The following is a 19390-nucleotide window of genomic DNA, read 5'->3' on the forward strand; positions in this document are numbered from 1 at the left end:
TTATTGGGAAGTTGCTTTGATTTGCCCCTCAAGAATGATTTGGAGATTCAAACAGCTATTGGATCTGATCCTTGTGCTTTTGTAGGGCACTTGTAGGCCTTGTCTCTCTCTAAATCTACTCTATGCATACTCTTGTAATAGTACTACCTGTATTGTATTGATATACACACTTTTCTCAAACATGGATGGTGTCAAAATTTTGCATGGTTTTAGTAGATTGTTTAATATATAGATAGTGCATTGCAAGGCAAACAAAGAGAGAGAGAGAGAGAGAGAGAGAGAGAGAGAGAGAGCTGCCCATCAATAGATCAAGACATGAACACGATATTTTGGTAGGTTGTGCTAGGTGATGTGGATAGGTTTAATCAATGAGCATGCTGACATGCTCATGGATCTCAGTCATGTATTGCGTTTGTAGCTTTTCAAAGGATAATTCTACTTAATTGATGACAAGACAATTATCATCTTATTGTTGCAATACATGTATGCAAGAACATTGAAGGCACTGTAGCAACAAATCTCATGTTGATAAGTGGGCACATGTGAATCATATTCCTTCCGAATGTATCAACAATGACAAATCCAACATCAAATTTATAAAGGTGGACATGATGCATAAAGTGATTCCCTTAATATAGGGATAATTTTGCTATCAATGCTAAGGAAACCAATAGTGAAGGTGTGGAGTTTTACATTGTCAAATGTGTAGGTGAGAAGGAGAAGCTAACCATGTACTAAGGGTAGATTGGCATAATATATACAAGGTAGGGTCGGTTGTGGTGTCTTGATGGTACTACAAAGGTAGGATGACCACCGCTAACACTTGCTTGAAGACCATCCCATGGTCTCACAAATTGTTTGCCCTCCCTAAAGGGCTTCATAGAGAACAAAGAAGGACAAAGAGAAATCTAGAAGAACCAACATACTAAATCAATGGTAGTGGCCAAATCACAAATAGGAAAGCCATCAAGGAAATCAATGTGGATTTGTGCAAAGAGCCAAAGGTGATCCAAATCAATGAAGAACTATCAAACAAAGCCCAAGAACTCTCTATAGATTATAAGGATGTACTTGCATGGGAATATGTGGAGTTGAAGGCTAGATTTGATTCAACACCAAATTCCCCTTATACTAGATGCAATGTCAATTCCATAGCAAATGAGCCCCAACTATGTCAAGTTGATAAAGGCCAAGATTGACCAATTTCTAAAGGTAAGGTTTATTTGCTAGGTATATTGAAGCAATTAGTTGTTCAAATTGTAACTATGCCAAAGAAAATGGAAACTTGAGAGACAATCAAAAGCTCAATGAATAGATGGTCAAAGACTTATTCCCATTGCCACATGGCCAACATCCTAGTCAAAGTAGTGGGGCATGAGGTGTATTTGTTAATGGACAAATATACTAGGTACCATCAAATCACATTGGCTGAAGCAAATCAAGAGAAGATTACCTTCATTGCAAAATGGGGAACATAACCAAGCAAGATAATGCCATTCAAGTCAAGGAATGCGCTAGTCACATACAAGCGCTTCACAATGCAAACCTTCCAAGAGTACAATGACAAATTCCTAGATCAATCTTCTATCTTTAGTATAAATCCCACACACTTAGAGTTCCTACAAAAAGGTAATCTAGAAGTGCTAAGAGACAAGAGACACAAATCTCCCTCAAACCTTACTAATATCTATTTTGCATGTTCTAAGAAGTCTTATTGGGACACACAATTTTAGGCAAAGGCATCGTGACCAAGAAGTCTAAAATTGATGCCACATAAAGATGAAAATACTAGCAAATTTCAAGAAAGTTTGTGGGGCTCCTTAGCTTTCATTCGTCAAAATGGGGGAAGGAGCTTCCTAGGAGCACATGATATACGTCCTCTTGAGAGGCTCCTTCCCCCAAAATTTTTAGCCCTTTGTAGGGTATGTGCAAGAGCCAGGATGTCCCAAACTATTGCCTTGTGATGAGAGGTAAAAAAAAGGGGGGAAGGAGCCTCCTAGGAGGCATACACATATGGCTTAGATGCTCAAACAAAGATATATGGGATTGGGTAGTGTACAAAGTTAGATGTAACATGGAAAAATGGTAGGGCCTGCAACTAGAAGGAAAATTGTATTAAATCACTACATCTACCCAAAAGTTCTTTATTTTATATCTTGTTCACTCCCATCAAGGAAGGCTTTTGAGAAAATCAATGCGCTCTTTAGAAATTTTTTGTGGAGAGGTGAATTTGGTCAGAGAAAAGTGGCTAAGGTTCAATGGAGATTTTGCACTATTCCCAAAAAGTGTGGTGGACTGGGAATAGTAGACATTGAGAAATCTTCAATCAAATTCATGGGACAATGGAGGCCCTCCTCAACTTAGAGTTTTACATGGGCAGAGTTGGTTAGGTGGAATGTAACCAAGGTCAAACGGTCTCGCTGCAAACATTGGAAGTCCTTCCTTGAAGGAGCTACTATTTTTGGAAATGAATAGAGCACAGCTAAGGGGTCAGAGCTTTGGAAGGGTATGTGGAAAGCATGGGAAGACCTTTGATATGCATTGGTGTGGAAAGGTTTCTCTCAAAGGATTGGAACTTTCTACAACATGGACTCCATTTGGTTGTTTGCCAGTTGGATGGATGCACCAATATTGGAAAGCCATAGTAGCCATGTTTTGCCATCTCTGGCAATACATGCCACTAAATCATATTTCCTTGTGCCTCCTAAACTAGTGCAAAGAAACCCAAATGACTAAAAAAGTGAAAAGAAAAATGACTTGCTACTAGTGGTGGATTAAGGGGGATCTTTTTTGGCAAGCATCTTTTGGCGAGCTTGCCCAATAATGGCGAGTGTTCTCTCTCTCTCTTCTCTCTTCTCTCTTATATCTTTTAATGTCTGTCTCCCTCTCTCTAATCATGCATGTACTCGCTCTTCTTCTCAAAATTCAAATATGCTTGCCAACAAAATGCACTCGTGGATTAAGAAATCGAGCCACCTTTGACATGCTTATAAGTCTCATTGCAAGGAAGTGAGTGGAAAAGGAACCAATGCAAATGATAAATAGTATTAGATTTATTCAAAGTGCATTGCACATATATGAATTGAATTATTTCTAATGCATCCATTTGTGGGTGAAATTAAACTACAAATATCTCCAAAGATCAATGTTTTAAGACCACCATGTAGTAGCTTCATAAGTGTCGAGTGTATTTTTTCAAATATTTTATTTTTCCAACAAAATAAGAAAAAGTTACCAAGTGTGTGAAGATAGTGGGAGAGAGGGAAGGAGTCTCACTTGAGGCTTTCTCACAATCACAATGGGGGAATACACACAAAGGTGGAGGCTAAAAACAGTTTTCCTCTTCTTAGTTGTGAAAGCCAAAAGAACTCTAGTACAAAGAAATAGAAGAACCCTATATGTGGGTCTCAAACCAAACTCAACTAACTAAGGTGGCATACTAACTGAGCCACGAACTAGTGTAGATAAGGATAGCTATCATCCAGCTATTATTCGTGGGCGGTGTACCAACCGCATCTCCAACTAATAAATACACAACGGTCACCCTGGCATATCGCGAGTGGAGCTCGATATCTCAACACTCCCCCTCGAGCTCAATCCCAATTCCTGCACACCAAGCAGGTCTGTAAAGTTGCGCAGCTTCTCTGCGCCCAATGCTTTCGTAAATATGTCAGCTACCTGATCCTCTGTGCTGACATAAACTAGATCAATAAGACCTAGTAAAACCTTCTCCCGCACATAGTGATAATGCACCTCAATGTGCTTTGTTCTGGCATGAAAGACTGGGTTCTTTACCAAGTGTATGCTGCTCATGTTGTCACAATAAATGACAACTGGCCCAATGCATATCATAGAGTAGCTTATGTAACCAAGCTACCTCACATGCAGCCATTGCTGCACCCCTGTACTCAGCCTCTGTGCTCGACAAGGCAACTGTAGGCTGTTTCTTGCTGCTCCAGGTGACTGCAGCACTCCCAAAAGAGAACACATATCCACTGGTAGATCGTCTATCAAAAATACTACCAGCCCAATCAACATCAGTGTATCCATGCAACTGTATCTGAATCCTAGCCTCATAAAAAAGTCCATACTGCAATGTGGACTTCACATACCTGAGTATGCGTCTAGCCGCATCCAAATGCGGTTTCCTTGGAGCCTGCATAAATTGACTTACCAACCCAACAGCATAGCTCAAATCTGGCCTAGTAATAGTCATGTAAATCAAACTTCCTACTATGCGTCTGTACATAGTAGGGTCCTCCAGAAGCTCACGTGCATCTGCGCTCAGCTTCACATTCTGCTCCAAAGGAACTGAAATAGGCTTACAGCCTGTCATCCCATATTTGGACAGCATGTCCAATCCATACTGCCTCTGCAAGAGCTGTATCCCACTTGGTGATCTAATCACCTCAATGCCCAAGAAATAACGCAGCTCTCCCAAATCCTTCATCTCAAACTTCTGCCTCAATAGCATTTTCACATGAAGGATATCTTCATCACTATCACCTGTGATGATCAAATCATCAACATAAATGACCAGCAGCATAATCCCTTTCTCTGTTTTTCTCACATAGAGTGAGAAATCTACCTTGGAAATCTGAAAGCCAATAGTGACAAGATACTGTCCTATCTTGTCAGACCATGCTCTAGGTGCTTGCTTCAAGCCATACAAGGCTTTCTTCAACCTGCAAACAAACTCAGGATGAATAGCATGAACATAACCTGCTGGCTGCTCCATAAAGACCTCTTCTTGCAAATCACCATGCAAGAAGGCATTCTTTACATCCATCTGATGTAAAGACCATCCCTTTGATGCAGCCATAGCAATGGGTGCTCTTACGGTTGCCATCCTTGCAACCGGGCTGAAAGTTTCTTCATAATCAATGCCATATGTCTGTGCATACCCCTTGACAACTAATCTTGCCTTGTATCTATTCACAGAACCATCTGCATTGTGCTTGATCTTATAAACCCACTTACAGCCAATTGCATTCTTGCCTTTAGGTAAAGGCACCAATTCCCATGTAGCATTAGCATCCAAGGCATCCATTTCTTCATCTATGGCTTTCTCCCATTTTTCATTTCCCATGGCTTGCTCAAAAGAAGTGGGTTCTGGTTCCTGTATCACTTTGACCATATAGGCATAGTGAATGGCTGTAAATCCATCATATTTCAGCCTATCCACAGGATACCTGACCCTGGTAGACCTGCGCAAAATAGGCTCACTTCCAGGTGCTCTCAAAACATCCCTGGTCTTCCTTACTCCAGGTGTAACAACAGAAGGAATACCCAACTCATCATCAATGCTCTGTTCTGAGCCACTGGATTCACCATCCACACAAGAGTGACCTGCATTCACATCAAACATGGGCTGATCTACCTTCTCTTTTCCTTTTCGTGATACTTGCATACCACTCTCTGCATTACTTTGAGGTTGCTTTGAGGGGATTCTCCTGATCTCAATCTGCCTGTCCATGGCGAAGTATGTGAACCACTGCTAGAGGACACTCCAGGTCCACTGATATTTTGTGATTGCTGCTGTGAATTCTGTGCAGCATTACCATTTTGTGCATCTACATCAATCATCACATTTACTGGTTTATACCAGCTGCTCATCTCATCAAAAACAACATCTCTGCTCACTGTGAACTTTCGTGTAGAAGGGTTATAGCATCTATACCCTTTTTGCTGCCTTTTTGCTGCAGAGAATAACCAATAAAGACGCACTTCTTAGCTTTTGGATCCAACTTGGACCTCAACTCATCTGGCACATGGACATAGGCAATGCAACCAAAAATTTTCAAATGAGAAATATCTGGTTTCCTACCAGTATACATCTCCTCTGGCGTCATGCCATGTATTGCTGCAGTGGGAGTCCTGTTCATCATATACACTACTGTAGCAACTGCTTCAGCCCAATAATAATCTAGTAGATCTTTTTCATTTAGCATAGCCCGAGATACCTCTCCAATATGCATGTTTTTCCTTTCTGCAATTCCATTTTGCTGTGGGGTATGACTGCATGAATATTGCTGCTTTATACCATGCTCCTGCAAGAACCTTGTAAACTCATTTGAGAGGTACTCTCCCCCTCCATCTGACCTTAGGCATTTTATTTGCAGGCCTGTTTCTTTTTCAACCATAGCTTTGAAAGCTTTGAAGTGCCCAAACACTTCACTTTTCTTTTTCATAAAATACACCCACAGTTTTTTGCTGAAGTCATCAATAAATGTGACAAAATAGTGGCAGCCTCCAATAGATGCAGCTTTTGTAGTCCACACATCAGAGTGGATTAATTCCAATGGCTTTTTACTCTCTTGAACATGCCTAGGAAAAGGTTTCCTTGCCTGTTTTCCAAATTGACAGGCTTCACAAACCTTGTGCATTTCTGCAACCTTGAATTTAGGCAATCCTGTAACAATATTTTGGGCTTGCATTGATTTAAGTCGCTGTATATTAACATGATCAATGCGTTTGTGCCAGATATCAATATCTGCAACTACACCAGTCCCATGTGCAAACATTGCTGCACTCAATTCAGGCATGTCCGCATCCAACGTAAACATCCTGCCCTTCTTCTTTCCTTTTGCTATCAAGTGACCATTATTTTTCATATCCTCAACAAAGCATCCATGAGGATTAAATCTGACCTGCAAGCCCTGCTCAACCATTTGACCAACAGAAACCAGGTTCTTGGTGATGTTAGGGACATGAAATACATCAAACAAGTATTTCTTTTTCCCATCCTGCATAGACAAAGGAATTTTGCCAATCTGCACAATAGGATGTGCAGTATCATCACCAATCTCCACAAATCCTGGCTTTTCCATTTTCCTTGCATCTTGCATCCATTCTGCATGACCTGTCATGTGGTTTGATGCACCTGAGTCAACATACCACACATCATTTTGTTCTTCTGCACTTGTCACAGAATTGGTCATATGCTGCACCATAAAAAGATGCTCATTTCTGTCATCACCCTGCCTGCTAGAAGATGCATAATTGCCTTGCTGCAATTTTCCATTCATAATGTCATTCTGCTTTTTGTAGCAGTCCTTAGCCATATGACCCATTTTGCCACAATAGTAGCATTCAACATTGCTGTTTGCATTTTGGCTTCTCTGCCATCCACCACGGCCTCTTTGGCTCCCCCTGCCTCTAGAGTTACCACGTCCTCCTGCATAGGACTGGTTTTCTTGCGTTTGCTGCATATTCTGATTTCTACCACGGCCTGCAGATCGGCCTCCTCTACCTCTGCCAGTACCTCTGCCAGCATTTGAGTAGAAGACAGTTTCTTTTGAAGTTCCTGCTGAAGAAGATGCACCACCATTTCTCTGCTCTTCAGAAATTAGAAGAGCAATCAGCTCCTCAAAATCAGGAAATTTTTCACGGACGGCAATGGATGTCCGGAACTGTGCATAATCCTTTCCTAGACCATTCAAGGTCACAGAAACCAAATCATCATCATCCACTGGCGACCCAATGGAAGCAAGTGCATCTGCAATTTTCTTCACTTTCATGTGGTAGTCATTTATGCTCAAATTTTCTCTCTACACATTGTGCAACTCCTGTTTGAGTTGCATTTTCCTGGCTTGCGTATTTGTGCTGTACATTTTTGCCAAAGTATCCCATGCCTCCTTTGGCATACTTGCATCCTGAATATGCACAATCATGGAGTCCGAAATACTGATAGATAGCCAGTACATAACTTTCCTGGCTCTCTCATGCCATCCTTTGAATGCCTGCATTTCCTGTTGACTGGGAACATTAGGAAGAACATGTTCTTCTTCATTTCCTGTAATGAATTCCCAATAGCCTTTTCCCATCAAGAAATTCGTCATTCTAAACTTCCATGCCTGGAAGTTGTTCTTGTCAAGCTTTTCAGTGACAATCTGTGAAAGAGAATCAGATGCCATTACAGAACACTGCAAAATATTCTGTCACTGCAAAAAACACAGCTTTTGCCTCACACGGGCAGATCTGCAAAACTGACGAAAGTGGTATTTCACCACACAGTCACTTCCTAGTGACGATTTTGCATCAACAGGCAACATGCATGAATCTGCAACTCCCAATATCTCTGCACACAGGCATACGATGCAATTTCTGCGGCACCTTTCCACCGACTAGCCGCGCAGTGGTCGCACAGCAAAAAACAAGGCCTTTTTCTGAGTGCCTGCGAAGAACTTCTGCCTTCAAAACAGGCCCCGCAGCATATATTGCGCTCTCGCCACACCGCGAAGGGCATCTCAATCTGAAACAGTGCACTCCTGCACTTCTGGCTGTGCTACCTACAGATATTTGCTCCCAAACTCAAAATAGGAAAGCAACACTGGTCCTCTTACCAGGACACCACGAACTTGGCTTGCTTTCTTGAGCTCCTTACCACGAACAAGGCTCTGATACCATGTGAAGATAGTGGGAGAGAGGGAAGGAGTCTCACTTGAGGCTTTCTCACAATCACAATGGGGGAATACACACAAAGGTGGAGGCTGAAAACAGTTTTCCTCTTATTAGTTGTGAAAACCAAAAGAACTCTAGTACAAAGAAATAGAAGAACCCTATATGTGGTCTCAAACCAAACTCAACTAACTAAGGTGGCATACTAACTGAGCCATGAACTAGTGTAGATAAGGATAGCTATCATCCAGCTATTATTCGTGGGCGGTGTACCAACCGCATCTCCAGCTAACAAGTCGGTGACATAAATACACAACGGTCACCCTGGCATATCGCGAGTGGAGCTCGATATCTCAACAAAGTGTACCTCAAATGTATGTGCAAATTGTAGTGCAATAGTAGACACTCCCTAAACCATAGTAGGGATTCTCTATTGGTAACCTTCTTGTTTGTCAACTGTTATAGCTCAAGTAGTAGGACAATTGCTTTTCATTTTTAAAATAGTTTAGATATCCTATGTCATCCAAGATACATCCTTCATAGGCATAATAGCATTTACAATAGTTTAATGACCTCATTTAAATGCTAATTGTGTAATGTTTTGATCTCACATTCAAGTTTAAAATGTGTAGACTATTGTAGATCCCAAGTTTGTCAAATTCATTGAGTAATGCATAAGTATGAATCGCGAAAGTTATCCATATACAATACTTTGGGTATATTCCCTAAACTTCACATTATCAAAGAAAAAAGGCTACATTGGATCTTGTTAGCCCATACATAACTATGTCCTCGAACCATTCTAGTACTCATGAAGTCCCAAAATGTGAATCTAGTCTCAAAATTTTGGCTGGGCCAAGTAAGAATGCAAATATTGCCCAAATATGGATGGGAAAATCCTTGAGTTCAGTTGGTTGACTTGGATGAGACTCCTAGGAGGTACAAGATGGTTTGATTGAGTTCTAGGCATGAATTTGTAAGAAGGAAAAACCCCATAGGAAATATATGAAGATTGTTGGGGGATAAATCCATTAGATCCAAGCACATGGGTCTCATGCAATAGTGTAATTTTGACATGGAAAGGAAAGGGTTCAAAAATAAAAATTTCCCACTCAAGCACAAGATACAATTGAACAAAACTTGAAATTAGAGAAGTGACACACGAATGAATAATTTTGTTTCCAAAATCCATTAGATCCAAGACATGTGTCTCATGCAATAGTGTAATTTCAGCACGGAAAGGAAAGGTTCAAGCATGAGATACAAATGAATAAAACTTGAAATTGGAGAATTGACTCATGAATGACTAATTTGTTTCCAAATTTTCCGAAATTGACATTATTTACCATAGGCAAACTCCATAATGCCTTAATGTGTCCCATAATTCTTAGTAGTACACACTGTAAGTTAGAACACATTGAGGTTTAAGTATTTGCACTTAAATTTTGTGATACATTTATAAAGTTCTATAGAAGGTTTTATTGTAAAGACCAACCAACTTTCTCATTGAAATACAAAAAAATAATTCAAATTCAAATGTTTTTTTAGAACACCTCTTTTACATGTTATTTCAATTTATAAAGAAACAACTATTTTATTACCAATTAATTATTAATTAGCATGGTGTGTGGAAGATAGAACAAGCTACAAATGTATAAACTTTGACATGCATCTGTACTAGTGGAGCACCCATTAATTTGAAAATAGGACAAGGTGTGGAAATCACCAAATTGACAATTGAGTCAACACTTGCAAGTCAATAAAATGATAAGATCTACAATTCAATTTGGAAATAATAAGCTGGCATCAAACAAAGGCATATCAGAGTGGTTGATTCAAAATTCTCTAGAACCATCTAAACTTAGTTTTTTAAATGCCAACTTTTCGAAGCTGTTATAATTCATGGAAACAATTTGGTAATAAGATTGTGCATACAAGAATCTCAATTTAGTTTAGGTTTGAAGTAATAACATTATTTGAAGAACATTATTTGAAGCATAGAAAAAGACAAATAGAAAGAATTCCCAACTACCATTCTAGTTGTCTCAAATTATTTGTACATGCCTTCTCATGGAACAATTTCTATTCTAACGTCAACTTATTTCATAACAACACCCCATGAGGGGTGCTGCGTATGTAAAGGGATAAAAAAGTGACAAGCTCTAAAGTCTAAAGCACAAAGTTATAAAGAAAGTCTATGCTTTTGTGGGTGTGATTTTTTGGTGAGCTTTTTGTCATGAGCTTTTTTCCAATTTTCATGAATATTGCGAGCTTTTCATTCACCTGAGAGAGAGAGAGAGGGGGGGGGGTTCATGGAGTGGGGTGGGTTGAAAGTTTGGGTTGTGGTTGCAGTTAAGAGGAGAGAGGGGGGGAGGAAAGATAAAGGAAAGGGAAAGGGGCAGGCGCATGGGTAAGGTGGCATGGAGAAGGGAGGGGAGGGGAGTTGGAACATATATTCATTATCATAGTGGAGAATGTAGAGGGGGAACTTATAAGGTATGCAAAGAGGAGTGCAAGGAGGAGAGAGAGGATGAGGAATGTGAAAGTTATGTTCATCTACTAAATGTAAAGGGGAAGGGAGAGCATGTGGGAAATTTATTTATTTTCAAAGTGTATAATTTGACAGATTTGACCTCATATTTGCATTCCTCGTCGAATTCCGGTCATTTTGAGTACCAACATGACCATATTCCGATAAAAATTGAAAAAATGGTGTTTTTGTCATTTTGGCCTGTTTTGGGCCCATTTTGAGTTTGCGCTAGACTCAAAATAGGCCCAAAACAGGCCAAAATGACAAAAACACCATTTTTTCAATTTTTATCAGAATATGGTCATGTTGGTACTCAAAATGACCGGAATTCGACGAGGAATCCAAATATGAGGTCAAAAGTTTCAAATTATACACTTTTAAAATGTACATATCTCCCATAGTTCCTCCCTTCTACTTTGAATATGGACATATCTTCCATAATTTTTTGCCTCCTACTGCCACTCATATCCGCCCCCCCTTGTGCATAGTATACACTCTGCCACCCCTCCCACATGCTATGAAAATGAACATATCCTATATTCTCTCCCCCTCTTTCTAACCTCCCCATCTTTCTTATAATAAAAACATGTATGGATTTCTAAAAAAAGCTCACAAAAACAAAGAAATGGTAAAAAAGCTCACATTAAAAAGCTCGCCAAAAGATTCCCCCCTGCTTTTGTTAGTAGCCAAAGGACCGTCCATTCAAGCAAAATGAAAGTAAGTATCAGCCTAAGAAGAAAGCTACCTGAGATTGCCGAGGAAGGTAAATTTCTAACTTGCAAAGCGTTGGCTAGAGCTACTTAGGACCTCAAAGAAAATCAGCTACAATCACCTTGGGAGTGCTTACAGTGATCATGTTGCTTATGACAGTTGTGAACCTCGTAGTATGCCATGCTGCATAGCTCGCATTCGAGGTGACACTAAGGACACTTTGATGGGCACACCACACGATTGCCACACTGAGGGCACTGCTTGCTCTTTTGAGCCTCCACCCCATCCCCATGAAGGGACAACACCATCAATGCACAAGCTGTTGCCAAGAGTAGCACTACTGCTCCTTTGGCCATAATGAATATTTCTCAGTGTCGATGTTGTTTCCTCTGCGACAAATTATACATGTATTGCTTGCCTTGCTTTTGTGCTTTTTGAATGCTAAGCAAAAAGCTTAATCATCAAGCTTGCTTTCGCCATTATGAACTTCTTGTTTTTCTCTTGAATTCCATTAGGGGATATGACTGTGAGCTTTGTCGTTCTTATGGATTGCCATATAGGCACAAATCTGATGATTCGCTCTTAGAATAAGAATCAAAAGAACGATTTATCATAAGAGAAGGCAAAGTCTTCTTTTGTATACACAATTTAATTAAGAAAGAGGTTAAACATGCCATTCCTTTACACTTTGCAAGTTGGTCCCATACACAAGAAGCGTGCATGTATGCACCAAAGCATTTGGCTCCAACTTGTGGGTTATATGAGTCTTTAGACACTGCTAATTGTTTAGTAAGAAATAATAAAAAAGAAACGCATTGAGGACTCGCAAATCCATTAGGCTTTGCCAAGTTTCTATAGTTATTTGCATGCTCTCACACTGGCTACAAAGCCACTTTTTTATATTTAAAAAAGGCTAAATTTAAAACGTAAATCAGTGCTATCTTTCCTTTAAGCTTTTACGAATGATACCTGCATGAAAGTACTTGGCTCCAACTTGTGGGTTTTATGGGTCTTTAGACACTATCGATTGTTTAGTAATAAATAATAAAAAAGAAATGCTTTGAGGACTTGCAAGATCCATTAGGCTTTGGGATTTTTTTTTACAGGCGAATCTACTTTCTTGTAAAACGGTTTTTTGGATAGCAACTTTTTTTTTCAAGTAATGGCTTCAGCAATTATCAAGCGAATCGGCTTTAGTGCCTTGCTCACAAATGAACACGCGAGACCTGGATGAGCGATCAGAAAGCTTGAAGTGACTTGAAGACTTGTAGCTGGAGGAAGCCAAGGCAATTGTTCTAGGGAGAGCTCAAGCATGGAGGGAGAGTGGAGCCCTTGAATTGATTTATAGCCATGTTGGAGGGGAGTAAAAAGCACACACAAGCTAAAAGCTGAAAAGCCAACAACCATCTAAAAGTAGAGGTTAAGAATTTTAGAAATTCATGATAAAAATTCCCAAACAACTAAGAATAATCACAAAAATCCCACTCAACTCAATCCTAAAGCACTATCTCTAGGAGAGCCAGTGCTAACAAAAGAACCCAATGTTTCATCAACATCAAAGGCAAAGATCCTGACTCATTGTCATCTTTCTTAACACCAGTTAACATAAAACGTTATGTTATTCTAGAGATAAAAAACCATTGAATTTTGGGGAGCTTAGTACCCTTGTTAATCTATGAGGAAGCAAGCAAGAGACTATATAAAGACGCTAGTAATGAGAAGGCATTTGATGCTAGCACCAACAAAAAAGGTAAGTGCAGTAGGAGAAAGGCAAGGGAGAGCAAGAAAAAAAAAGTGTTACTTTGGTGACATGCCTAGACATATAATGATCAATTACTTAACAAAAGAGCTTGATTAAAACCAAAAGAAGGAGGACAAGTTCAAGCAAGATGAGTAGACTAGTAATCAGATAGTAAATGTCACCTTTAAAGAGGATCTATACTCATTGGTTAGCTTTAGTAGCTCTAAGATCAAATATGTAGAGCAAAAAGTGACTGTGCTTGTGTCTAGTATTGTTTATGAAAGTGAAAGATAACAGAAGTTGCTCAGAGCATGCTAAGAATGAGGCTATGTTTATCATTGAGAAGGAGGATGAAATTCGTAACCCTCCACCTTTGCACCTCCCTTGCGATGCATATTCTCCACTCTCCCCTCTTCCTCCCTCCGTTCTTCCCTCCGGCGTCCCTGCCCCCATCGTGGAGCCCATGGGAAACTTATTTAAGGATGCTTAAACTAAGTGTATGCAGTGTGATATTTGTCAGCGCATTGGATGATTATTATCAAATTAGTCTATGCCATTGCAAGCTACTCATCCTTGGGAAGCATTTGAAAGATGGGGTTTGGATTTTGTTGGCCCCTTCAAACCTACCAGGTTTACACAGAACAAATACATTATTATGGCTATTGATGTGCTACTAAGTGGGCCAAAGCTAAGGCACTCTAAGATAACTTGACTCAAAACACTGCCAAGTTTATCTTTGAAAATATCATTTGCAGATACGGATATCCTATACATCTTGTTAGTGATCAGGGTTCACATTTTCTCGATGAGTTGTGTAGCTACTCAAGACTGAATTCAATATCATGCATATATAGCTCCTCATCCAAAAACTCATCTTCAATGTTGGTTGTAGGCTCACTAGACTCCAATTAGGACAAATAGTTTGCAACTGCATGTTGTGATCCTAACTTGTGTATTACTTTGAAATCAAAATCTTGTAGAAGTAGCATCCAGTGTGCCAGTTGATCGGTAAGATTCTATTTGCTTGACCAAATAGAGCAATGTGGAGTGGTCCACCTGGAACATGAATCAGCGGCCCAAGAGATAGTGGTAGAATTTGTTCACAAAACAATATCATCCCCAAGCCCTCATGTTTTATCATTGAGTAGTTCTTCTTTGCTATGGATAGTCTACAATTGGTGTTGTAGATGGGCCGGTACCATCCCACCATCTCTTCTTGCATCAAGATGTTACCCATTGCTTGATTAGAAGCATCCACAAAGACATGGAACGTTTGTTCCCAATTTGAATCCCAATTTGAAAGTACTAGAACTAGTGCTATGGATAGTTGGACTTTTATTTGATCGTAGGATTTATCACATTATTTTGACTATAAACAAGGCCTTTGGCTTGACATGCACCAAAGCATTCAATGGGATGGCCATGTGAGTTAGGAACCGTAGGTGCGATCTCATGCTACCGAATTTAGCCTAAGAACCACAAGCACTCCTTTGGGCTTGTTGGTGTGGGAAACTGCATGATCACTGCCACCAAAGCATTCAATGGGATGGCCATGTGAGCTAGGAACCATAGGTGCCATCTCATGCTAGCAGATTTAGCCCAAGAACCACAAGCTTTCCTTTGGGCTTGTTGGTGCAGGCAACTGCATGATCACTGCCACCTTGTCGGAATCTATTGTGATGCCCTCCACACTAATGACATGCCCAAGCAAGTGGCCATTGCAGATTGCCAATGCACATTTTGTAGGATTAAACTAAAGAAAATGTCTTGACAACATTCAAAAACACAATCGTAGGTGTTCCAAGTGATTCTTTGAACATGCTTAGGTCATCAAGAAAGATCCACATGAACTCTGTCAAGTATGGTGCAATGATCTCTTGCATGGCTCTTTGAAATGTGGATGGGGCATTCCGCAACTTGAAGCACATCATGGTATAAACATACACTCCCCATGCGGTAATGAAAGCTCTTTTGGGTTAGTCTTCTGGTGCCATCTTGATTTGGTTGTATCCACTGTACCCATGAGTAGACCTCATGCCCCACTACCTCATCTAACATGGAAATGGAAGTCCATGTATGGAAGTGGAAATGGGTCTGGCACTGTTGCAGCATTCACATCCACAACTTGTTATTATTTTGGGGCATAATGATGATTGGGGAGATCCACTCTAGATTCTCAATTGGCACAATGAACCCTACCCGAAAAAGGCGTTCCAATTTCGACTTGGCTTAACAAATGACAACATTAACCCTCATAGTTTGAGGTTATCTGTCTATAGGAGAACCCCATGGTGACAGGAGAATACCAAGTTACACACACTTAAGAAAGAGTACTGATTCCAATTCATCATCAAAGACATCTGCTTGTATTGTTTCGTTTACAACCAAGCCCCCTCGGCTTGCAATGAACACTCAGTAGCTTCCTATCCTAGCAAGCTCAAGTGAGAGGAAGAGAACTCATCACATTGCTCTCTTGTTACAACCGCATCACATCTAAGCAAAACTGCCTTCTAAGTGTAGTATTGCTTGGTGTGCCAAACTGCTACTATTGATTAGTGGGATTGCCATAATCTCTTGTAGCTTTGCTATAAAACTATGCTCGGTTCATCCATCGCTTTCAAGTAGGTTGGCTGTATGGACCTTGTTGTGTTAGCCTGACCCAAGGGCTAATAGCAACCATCAAAATGGTTGTGAAATATAAGTGGTTTAGGACTAACTACAGTCAGCACAGTGGTTCTACAAGTTAAGTGATCCAGTAGGATTTAGGGTTATCTAAGAGCACTTCAATTTATGGTTATTTATAATCTTTTTGGGTTCTTTTCTAGCACTTTTTGCACTTTTTTGGTACTTTTTCCAAAATCTCTTCCATTTTAAACAAAAAAAAGTTGTCTTCCCTTATTTTTTTTGGACAGGCATGTTGACCCACTCCCACATAGATCTTAGGCTACCAAACTTAGTCTCCCTTGTGTGAGCAAGATCCAAGTGGCTGCAAATTGAGCATTCATCTATGAGATATAGGAATCTATCTCCATGAAGCAATGCTCCAACACGATTGCATCTCATGACTACATCTATGGGCGTTTATTTTCATGAAAAAATGCTTCGGCATGACTCTATATCAAGTCATTCAAAGTTGCAAGGCTAGTTCAAAGTCTATATGTGTTTTGTAACACCACACATTCCTCTCTTTGTGTCTTTGCATCTTTGAGTTTCTTGACGTACTAGTGCTCGTACTAGGGCTTACAATGCTCAAATCTCCTTTAATCAATTAAATGATTAGAGTTCTCAGCTATACTAAATTAATTAAACATAAACAATATAAATTAAACTATAAGAACATGTTGTTTCAATCCTCTTTCAACCACTGGGCTCATTCAACCATGGGGTAGTAGCACCTAAGAACATAAATTAAACTATTTAAAAATGTTTTCCTCCAACCATCTGATTGGTTTATTAAAAAATAAAGCTTTTTGAACCAGTACATTGGTTTGGAAAGCAATTTGGGCAAGCTAAGGACATTCATTAAACTATAACAAAACATAGTACATAAGAAACCACCAAGCTAGATTAGGACTATCAGATTAACCCCATGGGAGATAAACTTTGGGCACACAAAGAATGGCAATTAAACTATATTTTGCATTGTACCTACAAAATATATTGCTATTTATTTTTGGTAGGTGAATGATGCCACCGAGACGTATATGGATTGTCAATATGGCCCTTGCACCCAAAGGGGTTCCCTCAAGGGAGCTGATATTGACTTTGGTCGTATGCAAAACACAACACATGATGCAGAATATATGTGAAGTATACATACATACATGTGGCTTGGTGTAGCAACATCCGTACAATTAAGATTGAGTACTTCTTCAATTGTCCTTTATGTTGATTCACCTTGTTGATTCTCCTTCAAGAATTGGATATGCCTAAAAGTCTGTCCAATGATGCTATTTTCTTTCATGCATTGGATCCAATGATGCTATTTTTTTCCACGTGTTGGATATCTTTCACGGTCTTTTTGATCCCTTGCAAGACTCTAAAACATATCCAATGCATAAAATAAAATGGCATCCGTATCTAGACATCAAAAAGATTTTTAGACACATCTCCACTCGTGAGCCTTTTGGTTGCAGCCGCTATCTTGGCTTTGTTTGCTCTTCATTTTCTTTCCAACCAAAGGGCTATTTAGGACAATCAATGGACAAGTTTAGGACTCAAGCTAGCCCAATACTTGAACCTAACACATATATATTTTCTATTATTTTATTATGAAATCCTTGGTGGATATTTAACAACAATGAAACGATTAGAAAACAACAATTGCAACCATTAGGCTAGTTAGATAGCCTAGTTTATTACAATGACATTTATTGACATGCATTGTGTCATGCATGTGTATGATGTGCTCATCAAACTACTTGCATCTGTCTCTTTTTTGTAGATTTCCTGAAAACTCTCATGTTGTTATGACCAAACAATGTCACTTAGAATGATTTTCTTTTATTTCATTTTTCTTTTATTGCATTATATTAATGCCTACATAATTCCCACATTGGGATAGGAGCTACATCGCTTCCAATTTGTGGCCAATCGTTGGAGCCATAGTATTCCTTTTGATTGACATATTTGATGTTGCGTACCCAAGATGTTTTGCATTTGTTTTAGGTGACACCAACATAGCTAATGTCGTGCACTTTGTAGATACTTGATCTAAGTCTCTGACACCCCTTTCACTTTTTGTAGGCTATCTCTCAAGTTAGAGAGTACACTGATTTGGGTGTGGATCTCTTGAGGTGTTGGTAGAGTCGTCAAATTTTTGGGTGCAGGCTAAAGCTTTTGAAAACTCAAGACTAGCAGTCATCAGAATGACATGATATTGCTGCTTGAAATGCTCCCATCAATTGTGACACCATAGCGCATGTTCTTCACTTTAATGGCAATGTTCAAATGCATGCATCTGCCATGCTAACTACTACTACTCTACAAGGAGCCTTTTTGCTTTACATTGTTTCTCCCTTTGCAAATGTTGTAAACATGTCTTCCATTTCTAGTGAGATTTCTAGTGAGCTGTAGGAAAGAGATGCGAGCCTTAATAAGGTGTATCCAAGAGGCTATAGCATGGTCTTATCAGGGCCTTGCCTTTAATGTTGAATAACAACACCTCCATGTTCTCAAAGATGTGGGGGGTTTGAATTGAGTGCTTGGACTAGTAGGTTTGTCAAAGGTAAATAACATATCTTGGTAGAACTACTCATCAGTGGGCTCTTGTTGCTATAATTGCTACTATTCTAAGACTGTGGTGGTCACAATGGGGGGTGTGGCCACTTGGTGGCTACTCTTGCCTACTTGAGAGGTGTAAAGAAATATGTGGAGGCCTGATCTAGTGTCTACTGCCTTTTCCTTGGCCCATTTAGCCATATGCTTAGCCCATTTGGCCGTGGCTTCAAGTCTTTCCTACTCTTTTTTGGTTTCAATGTGCTCTTTTACTATTAAGACCTGAGAAGTTGTTGCTAGACTGGCTAGAGAGGTTGCAGGTTGTGTTCCACTACTCCTTAAAGGCCAAGAGACCATTGCTTCTTTAGCATATGCATAATGAGCAGCATGAAGAGCATTAGATTTCCAATCTTCTATATCGACTTGTGGCACTATAGCTAGAGTTCCTTGTAGAAGTATTCCGCCTAGTTTGTGTGGTATCATATGGGGTTGGAGAGTTGGAGAAGAAGGTTAGGCACAATGACATTAGGACAATCTACCATGTCCACCTTCATGAGAAACCTAAAGTTGCAGATAGGGTTGATGTACAAAGGGTCCTTAATGTCATTGAAGGGAATCACTCACTTGTGTTTTTGCCATCCCAATCTATGAGTCAAGCTAGCTTGACTTTTAAGTCTTGTTGCTTCACAAATGGCTCCATCATGGTGGGGATACTAAACATAGCCCAAATGGCATCGATGTTGAGTTGAAGTGGGTGGTCCTCCCTTTCATCATTAACTAGAAATGTAACA

The sequence above is a fragment of the Dipteris shenzhenensis genome, chromosome 2 (assembly GCF_047967505.1).
Source record: "Dipteris shenzhenensis isolate YYH24624 ecotype China chromosome 2, Dip_SZ_1.0, whole genome shotgun sequence".
NCBI classification, from domain to species: Eukaryota; Viridiplantae; Streptophyta; class Polypodiopsida; order Gleicheniales; family Dipteridaceae; genus Dipteris; species Dipteris shenzhenensis.